Here is a 22,412-nt window from a genome sequence, read left to right on the forward strand (position 1 = left end):
AGTCATGGACTCATAAAATAGGAAGGCACAGTGGCAAAGGTTGATTCACACAACCCACATTTGATCTGTCAGTCCTTACTACATGCTTGACACATAGAATGAAAGGTTCCTACACACTTAAGTATTTACATCCTCTGCTCTTAGTTTGGAAACCTTGGTGGCATAGTGGTTGAGAGCTACATCTGCTAACCAAAGGGTCAGCAATTTGAAGCCACCAGGTGCTCCTTGGAAACTCTATGGGGCAGTTCTACTCTGTCCTGTGGGGTCACTAGAAGTCAGAATCACTTGATGGCAATGGGCACTCTTATTTTAGACAAGGTAAAGAACAAAAGTTTTAAAAACATAAAAATAACTGAATTTACTATGTATCTTTGGAATCTACTAAGTCTTAAAATGGGGAGATCGTTCAAATGCAACATCTGAGGGTAAAATTATTACTTTATAACTGATACGTTCAAATTTATAAATGCTTCTGAAAAATTTTAATATCATACAGTGCCTTACATATATTTACTATTTCATAAAATATCTAAAAGCTAAAGAAGTAAAAGGCTCTACTTCATTGTTTTAAATCAATTTTATCTATTTTTATCCATTGACACCAGTTAGGCTTCATATGCCATTACCTTACAGGAAGACTGTGATATTCATCTTAAAAGTGTATAATTTGTCATGGTAACAATGTGACTGTCAAAATTTGTTACTTTAGAGACACACTCATGACAATAGGGGATACATATATAAACCTATAAATTCACATAAATACATAGATACACTTACATATGGGCCAGACATACAGGGTTACTATGAGTCAAAATTGACTCAGCGCCGATGGGTAGCATGTGCCAGACGTAAGGGCTCAGATAACAACTTTAAATCCATGTTCTCTATTTCGTAATTAGTTTTAAAGTAATAATCCCATTCATTAAGCCCCTCACTCAGACATTTTCTTAATTTTAAACTGCCACCAATTGTAAGACGCTATCTGCTTGATAACACTCTACTTTGAAGAATAAAAAAGAAATATCCTGGAGGCAGGAACTGAACATTAAATCCTACATTTCTGTGTTGAGTGATCTATTCTAGAATTCCACTGAGGTAGTATGAATTAACTAAAAATTGTAGGTTAAAGACACGCATGTTGTTGTTGTTGTAAAGTGTGGTCCAATCAGTCCCAACTCATAGCGACCCTATGTACCACAGGAATAAACACTGCCCAGTCCTGCATCATGCTTTCCTCACAATCGTTCCTGTGTTTGAGCCTATAGTTTGAGCAGTCTCTGTGTCAGTTCATCTCGTTGAGGGGCTTCCTCTTTTTTGCTGACCTCTGCTTTCAGAATCGACTCGTCGGCAATGGGTACTTTACAAGCATGATGTCCTTCTCCGGGGACTGGCCCCTCCTGATAACATGTCCAAAGTACTTGAGACAAAGTCTCACCGTCCTACTTTCTAAAAAACATCTGACTGTACTCTTTCCAAGAAAGATTTGTTCATCCTTCTAGCAGCCCATGGTATATTCAATATTTGCCACCGACACCAAAATTCATAGGCATCACCTCTTCTTCAGTCTTCCTTATTCATTGCCCAGCTTTCATACGCATGCGAGGTGATTGAAAATACCATTCATGTCATAATTACTTGGATAATTTAATTATAACCAAATTTTCTCTTAATGCATGCTCACCCTTTATAATTGATTCTCACAACTTTAAAAGTTGTTTATTTATTAAAAAAAAATATGAACTCAGCACCTGAGGTCATGAGCGAACAGACCAGGCTCCTACCCTTGAAGAAATGACATTATATTTGGAAGACAAATAATTAAGCAGTGGCTAGATTTTTTTTTTTTTTTTTAGATAACAAATAAGGTAATTGTAAAACAGTGAGAAGTACTATACAAATCAGGACAAAACAAACAGCGGAGAATGTGTTGGAGATGAAGAGAGGGGAGTGTGAGCAATATTAACTAACCAGTTTTGAAGACTGATCCGAAGTGACCATAGGACCAAGTCTGTCTTTCTCTACCACAATGGTTATTTTTTTAAAACTTTGACATTCAGCTGAACTTTTGATTACCAGTTACCAGTTGTGGTCAAGTCAATTACCACTCACGGCGACAGGAGAACTGTGCTCCACAGGATTCTCAATGACTGATTTTTCAGAAGTAGATTGCCAGGCCTCTGGGTGGACACAAAATTCAAACCTTTGGCTTAGCAGCTGAGCTCATTAACTGTTTGCACTACTCAGGGACTCCAATATTGGATAAGACCCTCGGAAAATTCTTCAAAAGACTTATCTGTACTCACTGACTCCAATTTTTCTCCTCTCATTCTTTTTTTTTTTTTTTTTTTGAGGATTTTAATGTGCTTTAGGTGAAAATTTACACAGCAAATTAGTTTTCCATTCAATAATTCTTACACAAATTGTTCCATGACATTGGTTGCAGCTCCTGCAATGTGCCGGCACTCTCCCCATGTCTACCCTGGGTTCCCCGTTTCCATTTATCTGGTTTCCCTGCACCTCCCTGCCTTCTCATCTTTGCTTTTGGGGAAATGTTGCCCTTTTGGTCTCCTGTAGTTGATTGTTTTATGGAGCACATTCCTCATGGTGTTATTGTTTATTTTATAGGCCAGTGTATCATTTGGCTGAAAGGTGGCCTCCAGGAGTGGCTTCAGTTCCAAGTGTGAAGGGTATCTCAGGGCAATAGTCTCAGGGGTTCCTCCAGTCTCTATCTAACCAGTAAGTTGGTATTTTTTTGTTTTTTTAATGAATTTTAATTTTTTTCTACATTTTTCACCCATTCTAACCAGGATCTTATACTGTGTTCCTGGTCAGAGCCTTTGGTAGTGGTAGCCAGGCACCATCTAGTTCTTCTGGTCTCAAGCTAGAGGAGGCTGTGGTTCATGTGGGCCATTAGTCCTTTGGACTAATTGATTCCTTGAGTTTTTGGTTTTCTTCACTGTCCTTTGCTCCACGTGGGAAGATACCAATAGTTGTATCTTAGATGGACCCTCGAAAGCTTTTAAGACTCCAGAAGCTACTCATCATCCTAGGATGCGGAACATTATACAAACTATGTGAACAATTGACACAAATGTCCACCAAAACTAGGGTCCTTAGCCTTCAAGCCCAGTAGTTCAGTCTTGTGAGGTGTTTGGATATGTCCAAGGAGTTTCCATGCCTGTGCTCTGTTATACATGTGAATATAACTGCAACACATACAAATATATATGTAGAAATATCCACAACCACACCTGTATATGCATGCTGCTGTACTCCTATACGACCTTCCGTGCCTTTTTAGGATACTTATCTACCTATCTGCCAGGCGCTCCTTGGAAACTCTATGGGGCAGTTCTACTCTGTCCTATAGGGTCTCTATGAGTCGGAATTGACTCAACAGCAGTGGGTTTTATCTACCTATGTATTCGCTCATAAATTATTGTTTGTTATTACTGTTGTCATAGAATTGTGTATGTTATAGAATTTACCTTAAAAAAAAATTGCTGTCGAGTCAATTCAGATTTATAAGACAGAGCAAAACTGGCCTGTAAGGTTTCCAAGGGCAGCTGGTGAAATCAAAATGCTGACCTTTTTGTTGACAGCCATAGCTCTTAACCACTGTGCCACCAGGTCTCTAGCATTTATCATAGTTGTCCTTTATTCTTGGAAATGTCTCAGTGTCTTCCTTTGTCTTGGTCATGTTGTGCTGACTTCCTCTGTATTGTGTTGCCTTTTACTTCACCAGTTGGTAGGTTCTGTCTTTACTCTTTTGATGAGCACAGGTATTTAATTTTTAGGAGATTCTAGTTATCCAGTTTATTTTCTGCTCTTTGCGCATTTTGTGTTACACTTGATAGTCTATTTGTGCCATAAGTTAGGGCCCTTAGCTTTGTATCTATGTTTTCTACCATGAACTTTATATATGTGTATATATATATATTTTTTTTTTTGAACTTTATATTTTTAAATTTAACTTTAAGTCTTTGATTCATTTTGGGTAGGTTTTTGCTTATGGTGTGAAGCATGGATCTGGTTTCATTTTTCTGCAAATGGATATCTGTTTTGCCAGCATCATTTGTTAAAGAGACTATCTCTTCCCCATTTAATGGGCTTCAACACTTTGTTGAAGATCAGTTGTCAGTAGTTGGATGTATTTACTTCTAGGTTCTGAATTCTGTTCCATTAGTCTATGTGACTGTTGTTGTACCAGTATCAGGCTGTTCTGACTACCGTAGCTGTATAGTAGGTTCTGAGACTGGGAAGTGTGAGCCTTCTACTTTGTTCTTCTTCAAAATGCTTTAGCTATCCAAGACCTCTTCCTTTTCCATATAATGTTGGAGATTGGTTGTTCCATTTCATTAAAGAATGTTGTTGGGATTTGAATCAGGATTGGATTATATCTATAGATCACTTTGGGTAGTATTGATATTTTCACAATGTTAAGTCTTCCTATCCAGGAGCATGGTATGTTTTTCTACTTAGGTAGGTCTCTTTTGGCTTCTTGCAGTAGTGTTTTGTAGTTTTCTTTGTGTAAGTCTTTTACATCCCTAGTTAGATCTACTCCTAAGTATTTTATCCTTTGGGGGGCTATCGTAAATAGTATTTGTTATGGATTTCACTGTGTGCCCAAAACTATGTGTATCGATTTGTCTGGGCAATGATTCCCAATATTGTGTGGTTGTCCTCCACTCTGTGATTGTAATTTTATATAAAAAGGATTAGAGTGGGACTGTAACATCCTCGCTAAAGTCACAGACTTCATCCAATGTAAAGGGAGTTTCCCTGGGGTGTGGCCTGCACCACTTTTTTTTTTTTTTAATAATTTTTATTGTGCTTTAGGTGAAAGTTTACAAATCAAGTCACACATAAGCCTATATATACCTTACTACATACTCCCATTTACTCTCCCCCTAATGAGTCAGTCTGCTCCCTCCCTCCAGTCTCTCCTTTCGTGACAGTTTGCCAGTTTCTAACCCTCTGTACCCTCCCATCTCCCCTCCAGACAGGAGATGCCAACACAGTCTCAAGTGTCCACCTGATACAAGTAGCTCACTCTTCTTCAGTATCTCTCTCCAACCTATTGTCCAGTCCCTTCCATGTCTGATGAGTTGTCTTTGGGAATGGTTCCTGTCTTGGGCCAACAGAAGGTTTGGGGACCATGACTGCCAGGATTCTTCTAGTCTCAGTCAGACAATTAAGTCTGGTCTTTTTATGAGAATTTGGAGTCTGCATCCCACTGATCTCCTGCTCCCTCAGGGGTTCTCTGTTGTGTTCCTTGTCAGGGCAGTCACCAGTTGTGGCCAGGCACCATCTAGTTCTTCTGGTCTCAGGATGATGTAAGTCTCTGGTTCATGTGGCCCTTTCTGTCTCTTGGGCTCATAGTTATGTGACCTTGGTGTTCTTCATTCTCCTTTGATCCAGGTGGGTTGAGATGAATTGATGCATCTTAGATGGCACCTTGTTAGCATTTAAGACCCCAGATGCCACACTTCAAAGTGGGATGCAGAATGTTTTCATATAGAATTTATTTTGCCAATTGACTTAGAAGTCCCCTTAAGCCATAGTCCCCAAACCCCCGCTCTTGCTCCACTGAACTTCGAAGCATTCAGTTTATCCTGGAAACTTCTTTGCTCTTGGTCCAGTCCAGTTCAGCTGAGCTTCCCTGTATTAAGTACTGTCCTTCCCTTCACCTAAAGTAGTTCTTATCTACTAACTAATCAGTAAATAACCCTCTTCCACCCTCCCTCCCTCCCCCCTCTCGTAACCACAAATGAATGTGTTCTTCTCAGTTTATACTATTTCTCAAGATCTTATAATAGTGGTCTTATACAATATTTGTCCTTTTGCATTTTACTAATTTCATTCAGCATAATGCCTTCCAGGTTCCTCCATGTTATGAAATGTTTCACAGATTCGTCACTGTTCTTTATCGAAGCATAGTATTTCATTGTGTGAATATACCATAATTTTTTTAACCATTCATCCGTTGATGGACCTGCACCACTCTTTATCTTACAAGAGATAAAAGGAAAGGGAAGCAAGCAGAAAGTGGGGGATCTCATACCACCAAGAAAGCAGCAGTGGGAGCAGAATGTGTCCTTTGGACCTGGGATCCCTGTGCCTGAGAAACTCCTCTAAATGGGGGAAGATTAATGACAAGGACCTTCCAAAAGAGTCAACAGAGAAAGCCTTCTCCTGGAGCTGCTGGCCTGAATTTGGACTTATGGCCTACTAGACTGTGAGAGAATAAACTTCTCTTTGTTAAAGCCATCCAGTTGTGGTATTTCTGTTATAGCAGCACTAGTTGACTAACACAGAATTTGGTACTGAGAGAGTGGGGTGCTGCTCTAACAGATAACTAAAATGTGGAAGCAGTTTTGAAACTGTGAATGGATAGAGAAGTGGCAGTAGCAGAGAAGCAGCAGTAGCAGAGAAGCGGCAGAAGCAGAACCAGGAGACCAGCGCCAGACGGTGCTAGAGCTGACCTCTGGAGTGAAAGAGATGAGTACTTGTGTGCAGGAGTCTTCCTGGTGGAGTGGGGTGCCTCCAGGCACTTATCGGTGGTGCTACAGAGCTTTAGAACACTTGTCCCAGCAGGGCAGATGTAGGCATGAAGCCCGAGGTCCTAGAGGACACAGGAAGCAGAAGCTGAAGTGACAAGGAACAAAAGAAGCCAAGCTGCCTCAGTCCCAAAAGGTATGGCCGTGACCTCTGGGCTTTCAAATGTGGATCCATGACTTCTGGTGTTTCTAAGGGTGGAGTAGCCACTCAGATGGTCTAGGAGAATGGCGTGCCTAAAGCCGAGGGAGAAGTTTGCTGTCCCAGTGGGCCTGGAAAGTGGAGCTGAAGCCCAGGGCCAAGGGGCCTCCACTCAGAATCCGGAGAGTATAGCCAATACCTAGAGTTTGGAGGGCAAGGCCATTGTGTAAATCGTTTCAGGGAACAGAGGATTATTTTCATGCTTTGAGAGCTAATGTACTGTGTTCTGCTGCCTTGCTTGGTGCCTGATATCCCTTCTTTTCCTCCAGTTTCTGCCATTTGTAATGGAAATGTCTAACCTGTGCCTGTTCTGCTATTGTGCACAGTGGCTGCAACAATGGGCTGAAACATAGAAACAAGTGCGAGGATGGTGCATGACTGGCAGTGTTTCATTCTGTTGTACATATGGCTCCTATGAGTTGGAAATGACTCAATGACACCTAACAACAACAAAGCTCCACGAGAACAGGGGCATTTTCTCTTTGTTCAATGTGATAGTCTTAGCAGTTCTTGGTATAAAGAGGTGCTCAGGAAAGATTTATTAAGAGAATGAATACTTTGAAATAGATTTTTAACAAGAGAGGAGATCTACAAAATCTAGAAATTCAGCTTTTTTTATTCATATCTTTAGTAGTATCTTGATTCTAATCCCCAAATTGTGGAGAGAGATAACCATGCTATATAAAAAGACAGTCATCACACACACAACACTCACTATAATCTTGTGGGGAACTAGACCAGGTTTCCCAGAATGCTGTCTGATTATGTTAGAATTCATTCGTTGCAGGAAACAGAAATGAACTTAAGCAAAAATAAATGTATTTTTGGGATATCAGAAACTCATACAATTCATGGGAAATGTGAGGACCAGACCTGGTCACAGGCAGGGTCCAAGGTATCTATAGATTCTAGAAAGAGGGTGTACAGAAGTAGCAGGAAATGTTTGTTTAGGGAGTCACTGCTGGGATGAGAGTCAGTATCAATTGTTTTCATTGTTCTTGCCACTCTGCTTACATTCCACTGAGGTTAGTTTGGGTCATGCCCTGTCCCTTAGCTAGGAGAAGACTGAACATCTAATTACATTCTCGCAGATTATATCCAGTGGGAAACACATAATTCTCTAGAGGGAATCAGGGAACCATTAAGAAAGAAAAATAAAAGCTAGGAAAAGCCCAAACGTAAGCTCACTGGTTAGCCTGTCACAGTTTTACAGATACCAGCAAAAAAAATATGATAATCTGCTGGATCAGAGACCAGTTGAAACCAGTTGCTGTCGAGTTGACTCCATGATTCATGGCAACCCCACGTGTGTTAGAGTAGAATGTGCTCCGTAGTGCATTCAATCATTGATTTTTTGGAAGTAGATCACTAGGCCTTTCTTCTGAAAGGCCTCTGGGTGGACTTGAACCTCCAACCTTTCAGTTAGCAGTGAGGCACCCCGGAACAGAGACAAATGACTTTATTACTCACACCATAGTAAGCAGCAGGAGCTTCATATTTCCATTGATTCCTCTTGCCTCCCACACTCTAATGGGGTAATTAATGTGAAATGTCTTAGGCTAGGTTCCCTAGAGAAGAAAAGCCAATAAAGCACATAAATATATATATAGAGAGAGAGATTTATATCAAGGAAATGGCTCACGTGGTTGTAGAGGCTGAAACGTCCCAAGAACGTGGACCAGTATAGAGTCTTCTCTTGACTCACATGGCAGCAGGGTCTGGTGAACCCAAGATCAGCAGGTTGGAGAACAGGGTTCTTGCTCACAGGCTATGAAGACTGATGAATCTGAAGATTGGCAGGCAAGACCGAAGGTAAGCTGCTAGCTCAAGTCCCAAGAACTGGAGGTCAGATTAACAGGAGCCAGCTGCAGGATCTAGAGTAAGCAAAAGCCCATGAGTCTTGCCAGAAAGTCCACTTACATATTTGATGTAGGCCACACCCCCAGGGAAATTCACTTTCAACTGATTGGCTACTCACAGCAGATTCCATCATGGAGGTGATCATATTTTGTCAAATCTCATCGAGGAAGTGATCATATCATTATATGACTGCCAAACTACATCATACCTGCCAAACCACTGAGAATCATGGCCCAGCCAAGTTGACACACAACCATAACCATCACATGGAGGCAGGCCCAAGTAGATGCTATGTACCCTGTGTTTTTTTGCCACAGGTGAGGAATCTGAGCTTAGGAAATTCCCGGTCTTTTAAAGGGGCTGCTAGCAAACTTGCTCAGGCTTTACCCTGTAGAGAGCTGTTGTCTTTGTTGTTTTGAGCAGCAAACATATCTTCCTTCTGTGCTAGAAACACTCTTGCCTCCAAGACTATTTTTTTACACAGACATCCTTGAAAAAATAGTCCAGAAAAAAAACTTGTCCCAAGATGGGCAGTAATGTGAGAGACCCAAGGGAGAATTTTCTCCCAACAAGGTGAGAGGTTGAGTTGAGAAGAGTAAAGGAACAATAATAGATTAATGATCGATGAATGTCTGATTCAAATTAATGTTGGAAGAGTAAACGAACGTCAGAACATTAGAGCTAAAATTTGAAGGGCCTAGAGGATAGAGTATGGGCAGTAGTGGTCCTGTGGTTGAATTCTTGCCTCAAGAGCAGCACTATCCATCTGTCAGTGGAAGCTTGCATTGCTTTGTTGCTGAACAGACTTCAGCAGAACTTCTAGACTAAGATGGACTAGGAAGAAAGGCTTGGGGGTCTACTTATGAAAATCAGCCATTGAAAACCCTGTGATGATAACAGTCCCAGCCATAACTGATCATGGGGATGGTGCAGGACCAGGAACATTTTGTTCCGTTGTGCATGGGGGTGACTCCACTGCAGCTAACAACAACAACAGAGGATAGATGTAAGAATAGGGTTGCCTAGCTGAGAGATTGGGGTTCTGTAGGTTCAGAGAGAGCAAGCTGGTTGTGGTGGTGCTGGCACTGGTGGTAGAGGTGTCCTCAAACCCTGATGGCCGTTTGTTGCTGGTACTGGTCAGACTAGCCTATAGTACCAAGCAGAAGGAGGTCATTTTGCCAGTTTGTGCCTCCATGTGTTTGGTAGAACTTGAGTCATTATATAAATATACATAGGAAGAAGATGCAGGAGCATGTGGGTACCAGGCAGAGCTCGGTTTGGGATTCAACCAGGACATTAGCTTCACTCCATGCCTTGGTGATGGAGTAGTTACCTAAGTCTGTGGCACTCCATGGACTGTCCTTTATACTTAATTCCCAGATTAGCAGCTGCGTAAGAGGGCGGAAGACTATGGCCATGATGCTTTAAAAGGTTTCCCCATTGAGCCTTACTATGTATAATATGGGTGTCTTTTCTGCCCAACCTCACAGGTTCTTCCTGGGAAAGCTGAAACCAAGCTCTGTCAGTAGGCGCCAGCCCTTCCCACAGGGCAGGGATGAGAATGCAATGTGGGACTTGAGCCAAGAGTGACACCCTAGAACTGTAATGGGAGAAGGTGGATAAGCCTGGGCAAGATTCCTAGCTATTCTGCCTATATCTATCTCACATGTAATGTGCCTCTCAGGAAGGTTTGAAGGAACAGTTCTTGGTTTCTGTTTTCAAAATGTATCAATGGCTTAAGGGTAACCATTAGTTTTAAATATAAAGAAGTCTGAAGGTTTTTTTTTTTTTTTTTTTTTTAGCTGAGGCATAAGGTAATACAGGTGGAAGTAAGAGTCAAGATGTAAAGCAGTTAGCCCTGTGTAGGCAGATTATTCTACCTAAACAATGTAAAAATACATATTTTTAAGAGAGAGGAAAAAACAAAAAAAAACCCTTTATTTTGAAATTCAAGCAAAAAGACCTTGTGGGAAAATAAAATTTCTATTAAGCAAGAAATGTACTATCACTTATAAAGTCATATAGAAGCTTTATCCAAAGTATTTCTTCTGTTTTTTTTTTTTTTTCTTTTGCTGTGCTCCTGTTTAAATCTTGAATAAAAATTACTCGTGGTACTCCATAATAGCTAAAGGAAAATTCAGCTTCATTACACTTACAGATATTATTTGGGTTATATTCAGTCAAGGCGAGCGCTTAAGAATACAATCTTAAGAATGAAGCCTTGATGGGGATCTGAAATTTCCACGGATAAAAGCAATTTTTAAACCAAAATAATTATTCCTCTAAGGTCTGAAAATACATGGATGGGTTAGTTTAAGAATGCTCTTTCTCACTTTTTAAATTATGTAGTTGTTGAGAACATCATTTATTTCTGGAATGAGTGTTGTCTTGCTTAAAACAATAATTTGTGATATAATAAAATTTATCTTGGATCAATGGATTTCCAAACCCAGCTGGCCATTAGGTTCACTTTAGTAGCTTCCCAGAGTTTTGGAAATTCAGCCACACTTGTGAAGCATTACCTCAGGTCACCCAGTTCAACTTCCTTCTTTAACAGAATGACTCAGAAAACCTAGCCTCGATCTTATGCCAAATCTTCTAAATCCAAGCCGAGTGATTTCCTATCCGGCCTCAGCCCCTAAGAGTTTATGTTTCTACTTTCCTTGTTGATTATTCTGACATTCTTCTTTCCCCACGTGGGAATCCACAGTGAAGTTTTATTATTTCAAAAGAGAATGAATCATGTTTCTTCTTCAACCTGTCACATTACTGAACAGAGTTGCTTCTGTTGTCCCATTAGAGACCAACAGCGTATATGCTAGTTATAAGTAATGTTTTATCCATTTTTTTTTCAAGTGAAGAGAACCGTGATATGTGAAAATACAACCACACGCATATGAAACACCATGAACCTTCAATATACATAGACTAAACAATATTATTGAGCTTCCTAGTGTTTTAATATCTATAAGCATCTCTACATACCTAAAAAAGCCTAAGTTTCTATATGAAGAAAACAATCTTAGAAATAGAACAAAAATCTGCTCAAGTGACAGCAAACTTTATTTTTACTTGCAAAAATAGTGTGAAGGGTCCCATTGTATTCTTTACCCACTCTCCCAATGGTGATATATAATGTAACCAAACCCACTGCCGTCCAGCGGATTGCAACTCATAGCAGCCCTACAGGACAGAGTAGAACTGCACCACAGAGTTTCCAAAGAGCGCCTGGCAGATTCGAACTGCCCACCTCTTGGTTAGCAGCCATAGCACTTACCCACTACGCCACCGGGTCTCCATAATGTAACCATAGTGTGCTTACTAAAGCTAGGAGATTGACATTTGCACAATATTATAGCTAAGCTATAGAGTTTATTTGTATTTCACCAGCTTTCACATGCCCTCTTATTTTGTTTATACTTCTTTACCTTGTTTCTGCTTGTCTATCACCACCAGCACAACCAGGATTCGGAACTGCTCTATAGTCCCAAAGAAACCCCTTTTGTTAACCCTTATAATCAAACTTTTTCCACACACTAAGCCCCTGGCAGCCACAATGATGAAAGAATCTACAAATAATTTAACTTTAATAACTTAATTTTATTGAGCTAAACATATATGTTAAATAACTAAACTGTTAGCTTGTGTTGAATAGTTCGTGTTTCTTATATAAATGTGGGAGTTTAGAACAACGATTTCGCTTTTCTCTCCTGAATATGCAACAAAAGTATCGAGATGAACACTAGCAAAACGTGCACACTTCATTTTCAGTGAAATTAGAAGGCAGATCTGATTTGCCGACTCAAAAAAAGGGCAAGGTCTGCAGTAAGCAGGTAAGAGTGCCTCTGGAACGTCTTGGGGTGAAGAGCAGCTAACGTTCTTTCAGGAAGTGAATAGCAAGATGACCCAATGGCAGTGGATACCAAATAACAAAAAAATAGAGCCAAAAATGCACTCCCTAAAGTTAAGGGGCTCAACTTGGAAATGGCCAACCTGTACCTGACGCACACCTCCGAGCTATTTATTCAAATAAATTTGAAAACCTGAATGAAATAGATTATTTCCTAGGAATATATAATTTGCGTGATTGACCCCGAAAAGATTTTTAAAATTTAAACATCTTATTTCCACAGAAGAAATATAACTATCTGGAAAAAAAAAAAAAAAAACATGAAGCAAGAGTAAACGGTTTCACAGACAAATTCTATATGATCTAGAGCAGCATAGTCCAATGTTTTGAAAACTGTTCTAGGACATAAGTTAAAAAAAAAAAAAAAAAAAAAAAAACAACTTCTGAGTACTTTCTACGCAGTTGTCGCATTGCATAGGTCCAATATGCATGATTCCGTTACCACCATTTAGTTAAATAACACCAGTTTCCCAACAACAAGGTTCAAATTTCAGCCACTGCTATATATTAACTCCGAGTAATTGCATAAAATAAAAACCTCACTGCTAGCTCTTCAGTTCGCAAATCACTAAGGAAATAACAGATGCACGTTATGATTGGCGATCAATCATGGAGATTCATCACTGAGCATCTGTTATTTAGTACACACTCAGAGAGCAAAGCAGGTAGTTGTGTTATCTCCTCTCCCAGTGATAAGCCCATGTGCCATTTTACAGAAGATGAATAACTAGAAGAGGGAATTGGCCAACGAAGATGAAAGTACAAAAGAAGATGAAAATCGATAATGCTAAAAGTGAAATTGGATGTGATTAGATTTGAAAATGGCGACAGCAAAGCTAGGACCAGATCTAGGCCTGCATGACGATATGGTATGAATTCTATTGAAAAAGTTCAGTGAATACAAAAAAACAAGATAAATTCGCTTTAATGTCTTTCAGTTGAAATTGACCAGGAACAAAGAGTTGCTTGTGTTTGAAATGTAGCATTTACTTCTACTTTGGATTGAGGATTTAAAAAAAAAGTCCCAATCGGTTTGGCTAAAAAAATAATAATAATGATTTATATTATTTAGACCAAAACATTGAAGCTAGTTGCTGCATTGAAAGAAACAGTGATTACGAAGAGACCGAAGAATAACCTTTTACTGTGAGAAAAGGTGAGTTTTATCATTTCAGAAGTTGGCATGAACTAATTAGCGATAAGTTATCTGGTGAAGCTGCAGGTAGTAATGTTCCTGTGAGATTTTCACCTAGAATCCAAAGGTGATTAGGACCCTTTGCAGGGTTTCAGCTTGCGTGGTCGTTTTTACAGTCCCAGAACGCAGGACTGCCTGTGTAACACTGATAACAAAACTTGACAAAGATTGCACAAAAAAGAAAATAAGAGGCTAATTTCACTTATGATTTTGATGCAAAGAAAAGTAAATATTAGCAACCAGAAGCCAGCACCACATTAAAAAATATTTTATCACAATCAATGGAGTTATTCCAAGAATATGAGCATGATATAATACTTGGAAAGCTATTAATACAATCAAAAAACGCATTACTGTCAACTTGCTTCTGACTTACAGTGATCGTATAGGACAGAGCTGTGGCTGCTAACCAAGAGGTCAGCAGGTTCAATTTACCAGCTGCTCCTTGGAAACTCTATGGGGCAGTTATACTTTGTCCTATAGGGTTGCTATGAGTCACAATCGACTCTACAGCAATGGTTTTGGGTTTGGTTTTGGTATCAGACAGAGTAGAACTGCCCCATTGGGTTTCCAAGTCTGCAATCTTTAGGGAAGTACATCTTTCTCCCACAGAGCAGCTGGTAAGTTCGAACCACTGACCTTTTGGTTAGCAGCCCAGCACTGAACCACTGTGCCACCAGTGCTCCTTAGTAATACAGTTAGTTCCTTATAATTATATATCTAAGCTAAAGACACATATTCTCTATGGATGCTAAAAGATATTTGACAAATTAAAACAATAGCTCTTGATAAAAAAAAAACTGTAAGATTGGATATAATACATGTTTCTCAATGTAAAATCAGCTTTGTGCTTAATGAGGAAATATGAGATGCATTTCCCCTGAAGTCAGGAATAAGTCAAGGAAATTCATTTCCACTACTATTATTTGACATTTTTCTGGAGTTAAAATCCATCGCCGTTGAGTCGATTCCAACTCATAGAAACTCTATAGGACAGTGTAGAACTGCCCCATAGGGTTTCCAAGGATTCAAATTGCTGACATTTTGTTTAGCAGCTGTAGCTCTTAACCACTGCACCACCAGGGCTCCTTTCTGCAGTTAGTAACCAATAAAATTAGGAAAAAAAAAAAAAAAAGTTAAAAATTTTGGAAAGAAGAAGGTAAAATCCTCACTATGTGCTGACAATGTCATTGTATACTTGGAGAGACCCAAGTGAATCAACTGAAAAGCTACCATGAGCTATGGGAGATTTCAGTAGAGCAGTGGGGTACACAACATATACTTTCAGTTGTTTCCACATATACATACAACAGCCAAGTATAAGATATAATTGAAGACATATACTAAAATAATTTTTTTGTATCAGAACGGGAAAAAAAATCTCAAAATTTGATGGAAAAAAACCTTTTTTTTTACAAGTCCATGAAAAAATAAGCACACTCATACATTAAAGATGAGAGTATATTTTATTTTGTAATTCATAGAGGAGTGAGGAAAATGGACTTTTACCTTTTTTTTTTTTAGGACATTTAATGGTCTAATTTCAGTTACAAATCTGTTCTATTTGAAGTTATGGTTTAAATATTTATTTATTCCCGAATTTCAGAGGAAACATTTATGTTAGTAATTTTAAATGTTAGAATAGTTACATTAAAATAATTTAGAATTATATTAAAAAACCAAACCCATTGTCATCGAGTCAATTCTGACTTATAGCGACCCTACAGACAGAGTGGAACTGCCCCATAGAGTTTCCAAGGAGCGCCTGGTAGATTCGAACTGCCAACCTTTTAGTTAGCAGCCGTAGTAGCTCTTAACCACTACGCCACCAGGGTTTCCCTAGAATTATATAATAAGGACTAATTTAATTTGAGTACATACAGATATAAGTGACTTAAAACTATTTTATATGTATATGATTACTCTTAAAATTATAATGCGCTAAAAAATTTAATTTTAATAAACGCTATCTTTAATAATGACAAAGATGGCAGTGTAAACTGCTACAATATCTATGAATGACAGTTTACTTACTATATAAGAAAACTACGAATTCATTTATTCTTTGATCCAACAATCCCAGTTTGGGGAATTTACCTACAGAGAATACCTATATGTGTGTGACATAACATAGTTACAAATTTATTCACTGAAGCATCATTTGGATAACAGAAAGAAAGAACTGGCCAACAAAGATAAAAGTACAGCAAAGAAATGAAAGTGACAATGGCAAGGAACTTGAGAAAAAAAGTTTGTCAGTAGGAGACTGAATTATTGTCTGTGTATACAATGGAGCACATTGCAACTGTAAAAAAAAAAAAAAAGAGTATTATGTACTAGTACTAAAAGATCTCTAAGACAAATTATTATGTAAGAAAAAAACATGCTACAAAACAGTGTGTGTCCTATGCTACCTTTTAATAAGAGGACAACAAGATCAGCATAAAACAGCCTCTGGAAAGACACATGTGAAGCTAGGTATGCCGTTTACACATAGGAGGAGATAATGGGAACTGAGGGGTGGGGCCAAGGCAGACTTTTTCACTAAACACCTCTCGTTTATTTACCAAGTGAGTTTATTCCCAGTTCAAAAATAAAAGCCAATGAAACAGACAAATTTGATTTTTTCAACTTGTTTTTCCAATTCAATATATTTTTTAATATTATTTATTCATTAGGAAAACTCATAACTCATTGCTGCCTAGTTAATTACGAATCATAACGACCTTATAGGACAGAGTAGAACTGTCTCATAGGGTTTCCAAGACTGTAATCTTTAGGGAAACAGACTGCCACATCTTTCTCCCTAAGAGCGGCTGGTGGGTTCCAACCGTTAACTTTTTAGTTAGCAGCTGAGCGTTAACCGCTGCGCCACCAGGGCTCCTTTACTCATTGGACACGTAAGAAGGCCTCATCTGCCAATTTGTACATCAGCTGGAGTCGTGCCACAATGACTCATTACAGCATCACTTTAGCACAACCTGGTTGCGTTCCCATGAATTAGCTAAGGATTGGCAGCATGCTGACATGTTATGCTGTGGAAAAAGTGTAAATCTGAGAGTCAGACTTACATTCAAATCCGGTATCTACCATTTCCTAGTACTATGACTTTAGGGAAATTACTAACCTCTCTGGGCTTCTTTTTTCTGGGCTTCAGTTTCCTTTATGCAAAATGAAGATCATAATAACTACAAGGTTGTAGATTACACCTGTCCAGGCACTAGATAAATATTAGTTGTCTTTTCCTTTTTCTCCCCCCGACCATGTCTTGCTAAATTTAGCTAACGATATTCTAAATCAACTGACTTGCATTGAGTGAGAGTGGCTTACTAATTCATTAATAACGTTTGTAGTCACTGATTACCCGATTAAATGCGGATAATTCTGACTTCATTTTTAGGTCATGGTTTATGGATTTCTTGGAACAAGTTAATTCCATCAAAACAACTAAATGAATTTTTGTGTGTGGACAATCCCCCCCCCAGTCAGGATTAATTTTAGTGTGTATAGCTCTATGCTTTGATTTAGCAAATAGCGTTAGGATGGCATTTTATACCTGAAGAACGCCATGTTAGTAATGAAGGCAAAGCAGAGCTAAATAAGAAATGCTTTATAATTATTTATAAAATAAATCTACTTTAAACAGCAGATTAAAAGCCAAATAAACATTAGCCATAAGGTTTCTCTTCAAAGACTAATAGCTATTATGAAATATTCCACTTAGGAAAATGAAACTGCAGGTTGACTCCTCCAGTGGATGCCTGTGATTTATTTGGGAATTCCCACTAATAGGCTGCTGAGACTTGTAGAAACAAGTGATGAACCTCATAGCTGAAAGCCGAGATTTACAGACATGCGAACACACTTTTTCCCCCAAAATAAACTTCTGAAGATGTATCCTGAAATCGTATGTGATAAAGCAGAAAAATCTTTGAGAGCAATCAACAATGGGAATAATAATCCAAGATTTGTGGTTGTGTTTGGTCCATCACAGCGCTACAATTTGAAAAAGCACCAAAGAGCCAAATGAACAGAGCCGACTTTCTCTTCTTCCTCTCTTACATTTATTGAATGATACCACTTCTCATCAAATTCTGAGAAAAGCTGTCTTTAGAATCACATCAACCAATAATGACGTCAAAAATGGGCCCTGCCATTTTTCAAAAAAAATTATTTAAAATACAGAATATAGAAGAAGGGAAAAGGATCAGGCCATTATATTCAATTTTCTTCTTTTGGTAGTAAAAGCTTTAGTTTTTTTTTTTTTTTAAATGAAAAGAGCTTTCCCTAGATGCACATATGCAGTTGCTATTGGCCTCTTACAGGTGGCATGTGCCTGCGCTGGAGGTGAATTCTTTAAATCAAATTATAGACAGAAAGGCCTTGAGAAAGAGGGGTCATTTACATGAAGCTTCTTACAGAGCGCATTGTTGAAAGTGTAACCTGCTTTTGTATTCTCTTTCAATCCACAGGTAAAAACTTCCATCTACCTTTCCAGGTGAAAGTTACCTTCTCTTTGGAATTATTAGGAGAAACATTTAACAGTTTTTTTTTTTTTTTAATCAGTTATCAGTTTTCTTCCATTGTGCATGGGGTCACCATGAGTCTGGGTCTCACCTGATGGCCAGCTAACAACAACAACAGTTTTCTACAGCAAAAAAGTGAGAATTTCTCTTTTTCTTGTTCAGCTTAACAAATTTTGATATTTTTTAAATAATCTCCCCTTAAAAGGAGACTTCTTTTAAGACACAGGATTAGTCATACTGGGAGTTTAGGGAGCTAACCAGCAGGAGATGGCACCCTTGTTGATCCCAGGGATATGGGAAGTTAACTCCATAATAGTTTTAGGGGATTGAGCCATCTGGCTTTACAGTTCATTACCTTTTCACTCTCAGAAGCAACACTTTCTATAAGGAGTTGCTCTTTGCTTGCTGAGCAGTTTAGAATAGGAACTAACAATGGGATTGAATTCATTCTGCTGCCCTGCAGGTTTCCATCCTCAGGGTGCCCTCAATTTGAAGAATAGGAACATCAGCTCAGGAGTTGGGGAAATGAGAACAGCAGGCAGAGCACATGGGCGTGAAGCAGCCAGGGGATGTGTTGGCAAAAGAAATAGCCTACTTAGGATGAGGCCAACAGGCAAAGCCAGAGCCAATCCGGCCCCTTTTAAGAGGGCCACAGTGAACAGGTAAAGGACAAGCAACACTTGTAAATTGAGTGGGAAGAAAGTCTTTTCTTGGGGAATACATGGGTTTTGGCCAAAGGCTAATGTTGCAGTTCCTCCCTCCCTCCCTCCCTCCCTCCCTCCCTCCCTCCCTCCCTCCCTCCCTCCCTTCCTTCCTTCCTTCCTTCCTTCCTTCCTTCCTTCCTTCCTTCCTTCCTTCCTTCCTTCCTTCCTTCCTTCCCTCCTTCCCTCCCTCCCTTCCTTCCTTCCTTCCTTTCTAAGAGAAATGTCTTGTAAATTACAGATCCTTCCCCCTCTCCGCCACCTTCCCAGGAGCTGTGGAGAATATACTATTTATCAGATGTTTAATGCCAGGCAGAAACCCTGGTGGTGTAGTGGTTAAGTGCTACAGCTGCTAACCAAGAGGTCAGCAGTTCAAATCCGCCACGCGCTTCTTGGAAACTCTATGGGGCAGTTCTACTCTGTCCTATAGGGTTGCTATGAGTCGGAATCGACTTGACGGCAGTGGATTTGGTTTTTTTTTGGGGGGGGGGTTTAATGCCAGGCACTGCACATTATATACATTTTTTTTTTTACATTTAATCCTTAGAAAATTTTCTGAAATAAGTTTTACTGTGCATATTTTATGAATTAAGGAAATAACTTTAGAGACATTAAGTAACTTGTTCATGCTCAAAAAAATGAAAAATAAACCTAAAAGGAGCCAAATTCTGCATTTGTTTTTATTGAATGTCGATGTTGAAGGAAAAACTGAAGAAATAGTCTGCGATTTAGGGCCTATCGGCAAGGGCCAGGAGTCCCTGGGTGGTGCAAACAGTGGTAAACCTACTCAGCTGCTAACTCAAAGGTTGGAGGCTCTAGGCCACTTGGAAGTGCTGAGAAGGAAGGCCTGGTGACCTACTTCTGAAAAATCCACCACTGTAAGCCCTACGGAGCACAGCTGTACTGTGACACACATGGGGCCGCCATGAATCGCAATCAACAAGACAGCATCTGGTTTGGTTTGGTTTCGGCAAGGGTCAAGCAAACAAGGATTGTAAAAGATGAATTCTTAAAATCTCTAAGGAAAGGATTAAATAGTTGTTCTGAAACCCTGGTGGCATCGTGGTTAAGAGCTACCACTGCTAACCAAAATATCGATGGTTTGAATCCATCAGGCACTCCTTGGAAACCCTATGGGGCAGTTCTACTCTGTCCTATAGGGTTGCTATGAGTTGAAATTGACTCGAGAGCAGTGGGTTTTTGTGTACCTTATATGTAGAAGAAAAAAAATGGGCACAGCCTAATTTAAAAAGAAGAAAAAGTATGGTAATAATACATAATTTTGTAATAGGAAGAATTTAAGTTGAGGTTGACAATTCTTCGAGAATGTAAAAAACAAATTTTTACATGATTTTGGTATAAAAGATCTGTCTGTGGAAAGGATTTGGGATGGAACGATCTCTTAATTATTATGGTTCTCAGACTGGAAAAAGTTACCAAACCTGAAGATACGTCAATGGAGGTGAGTAAAGGGCAAGATGATCCCATGAGGTTCTTCTTATTTTCTGAGATTTGTAAGCAGAGACATTTAATAGCCAGGAAAACCTGGAGAAGTCCCAAGGAGTTTCAGACAATGAGGATCTGGCTTGTTGTCAACAGGGTTTTGAATATGCAGGGAGTGGAACAATCGCCATAGGCATTTGGTTATCTTTGAATACTTGGAAAGAAAGAGGATGAAAATACGATAAGCTATTATAAGTAACCTGATTTTGGAACAAGATCTTGAGGCAAACCCAGCGCCCATACCAAAACAAAAGAAAACCAAACCAAAACAAAACAAAATACTGACTACCAAACCAATCCACAACTGTGAGTGCTTTCATTCTTTAAAAGTACAACAAAATATTATGTTCATACATCTTCACAAGAATCCATCAATTAGTGTGGATATTTATCCTTAATTGTCTCTTACTGAAACGTGAAGATTAATGGTATGCTTTCAGTTGCTATGAAAAATTCTATCTACTAAGGATTCAAATGCTAAAGTGGAAAATCGCTCACACTTACCTATGTAATTTATTCCTGACAAAATTATCCTTAGTATCAGTGCTACTCTATAACCTTATGTTATAGGCTTCTGTAGAAACCCTTCTCTTGGTAGTTTAATTTTGGAAAAATTAAAAAAAAAAAAAGAAATGTGATGTATTGGAAAGAGCACTAAGTTAGCACCCTGGAGACCTGGAAAGTAACTGATGCTTTGTTGCCTTTTATCCTGGAACCCCGATTGATACGGTAGTTAAGAGTTTGGCTGCTAACCAAAATGTCAGCAGTTCGACTCCACCAGCCGCTCCCTGGAAACCCTATGGGGCAGCTCTAGTCTGTCCTATAGGGTCACTATGAGTCGGAATTGACTCAACAGCAACAGGTTTTTTGGTTGGCTCTTTATCCACGTCCTTTCCTGTGCCTTCGTTCCAGCATCTATAAAATAAAAATAATTCCTGTTCTTCCACCTGTCCATAGGATTATATGAAAATACTTTGCAAGGCATAAAATGGGAGATATTTTATCTAGATTTTAAAAACTCGTGGTTGTTAATGCTGAAGAATGAATTTAAAATTATTGCTAAGTTTTAATAAGATAAAAATGTTAGCAGTTAAATTTGAGTATTCATAAATTCTAGTATACTCCCGATAACCAAGTGACAAGAATCTCAGGAATTTGCAAAGAAGAAAACAAGAAGGTTGCAGTGAAGAACCAAGAAAAATCAAAAAAGCAAACCCACAATGAAGACAGAAAACTTAAAAAGCATATTTAAATATTGAAAGAGAATTTAGATTAATTTCTTGAGAGAATTTCATCATAAGTTGGTATTTTGTTTAGAGCAGCCTCCCTATAACAGTGGACAGTAGCAACGTTGCTTTATGTTTCCAAGTCCTATTTCTGTTCTGTAAGTCAGTCTTCTTTTGGGCCTTTTGGATGTCTACGATGATCATTTGGGTCCCTTGTTTCCCTGTCACTTCTATATTTTTTTTCCTAGCCTAAGCTTGAGGTCCCTCCTCTACCTTCATGCTACACCATGCCCTAAAATTTTTTAAAAAAAAAAGTCCTCCCTAATTTTGATAACCCCAGAAAAGGCATATGTTCCCTGAAGAAAAATAACATTGGAACAGCCAGGTCTTTAAACATACTGTTTTTTCTAAAATATGCGTGCATCTTTACTATAGAATAGTGTGTTTCTATTAGCAGCTGACGCAAGATTCAAGAACATATATTCCTTTGCAAGGAGGTTCCAATGACATTTTCAATTCATGAATTAAAGGGCAAGAAGAAAGTTGAATCTCTAGAGCCACATAGCCTTGTTTTCAATCCCTAAATCAAGCTTTTCATGCCCGTGAGTTTCTCTTAAAACATTGCAGCCTATTCCAAGGAAAAAGTATATTAAAAGAAGAGACATGCGTTTTGCCCAGGGCATTTTAATTGATCTAAACAAAGGCTGGGCTCCAAACAAATGTAACTGG

Source organism: Loxodonta africana, chromosome 5, assembly GCF_030014295.1.
Source record: "Loxodonta africana isolate mLoxAfr1 chromosome 5, mLoxAfr1.hap2, whole genome shotgun sequence".
NCBI classification, from domain to species: domain Eukaryota; kingdom Metazoa; phylum Chordata; class Mammalia; order Proboscidea; family Elephantidae; genus Loxodonta; species Loxodonta africana.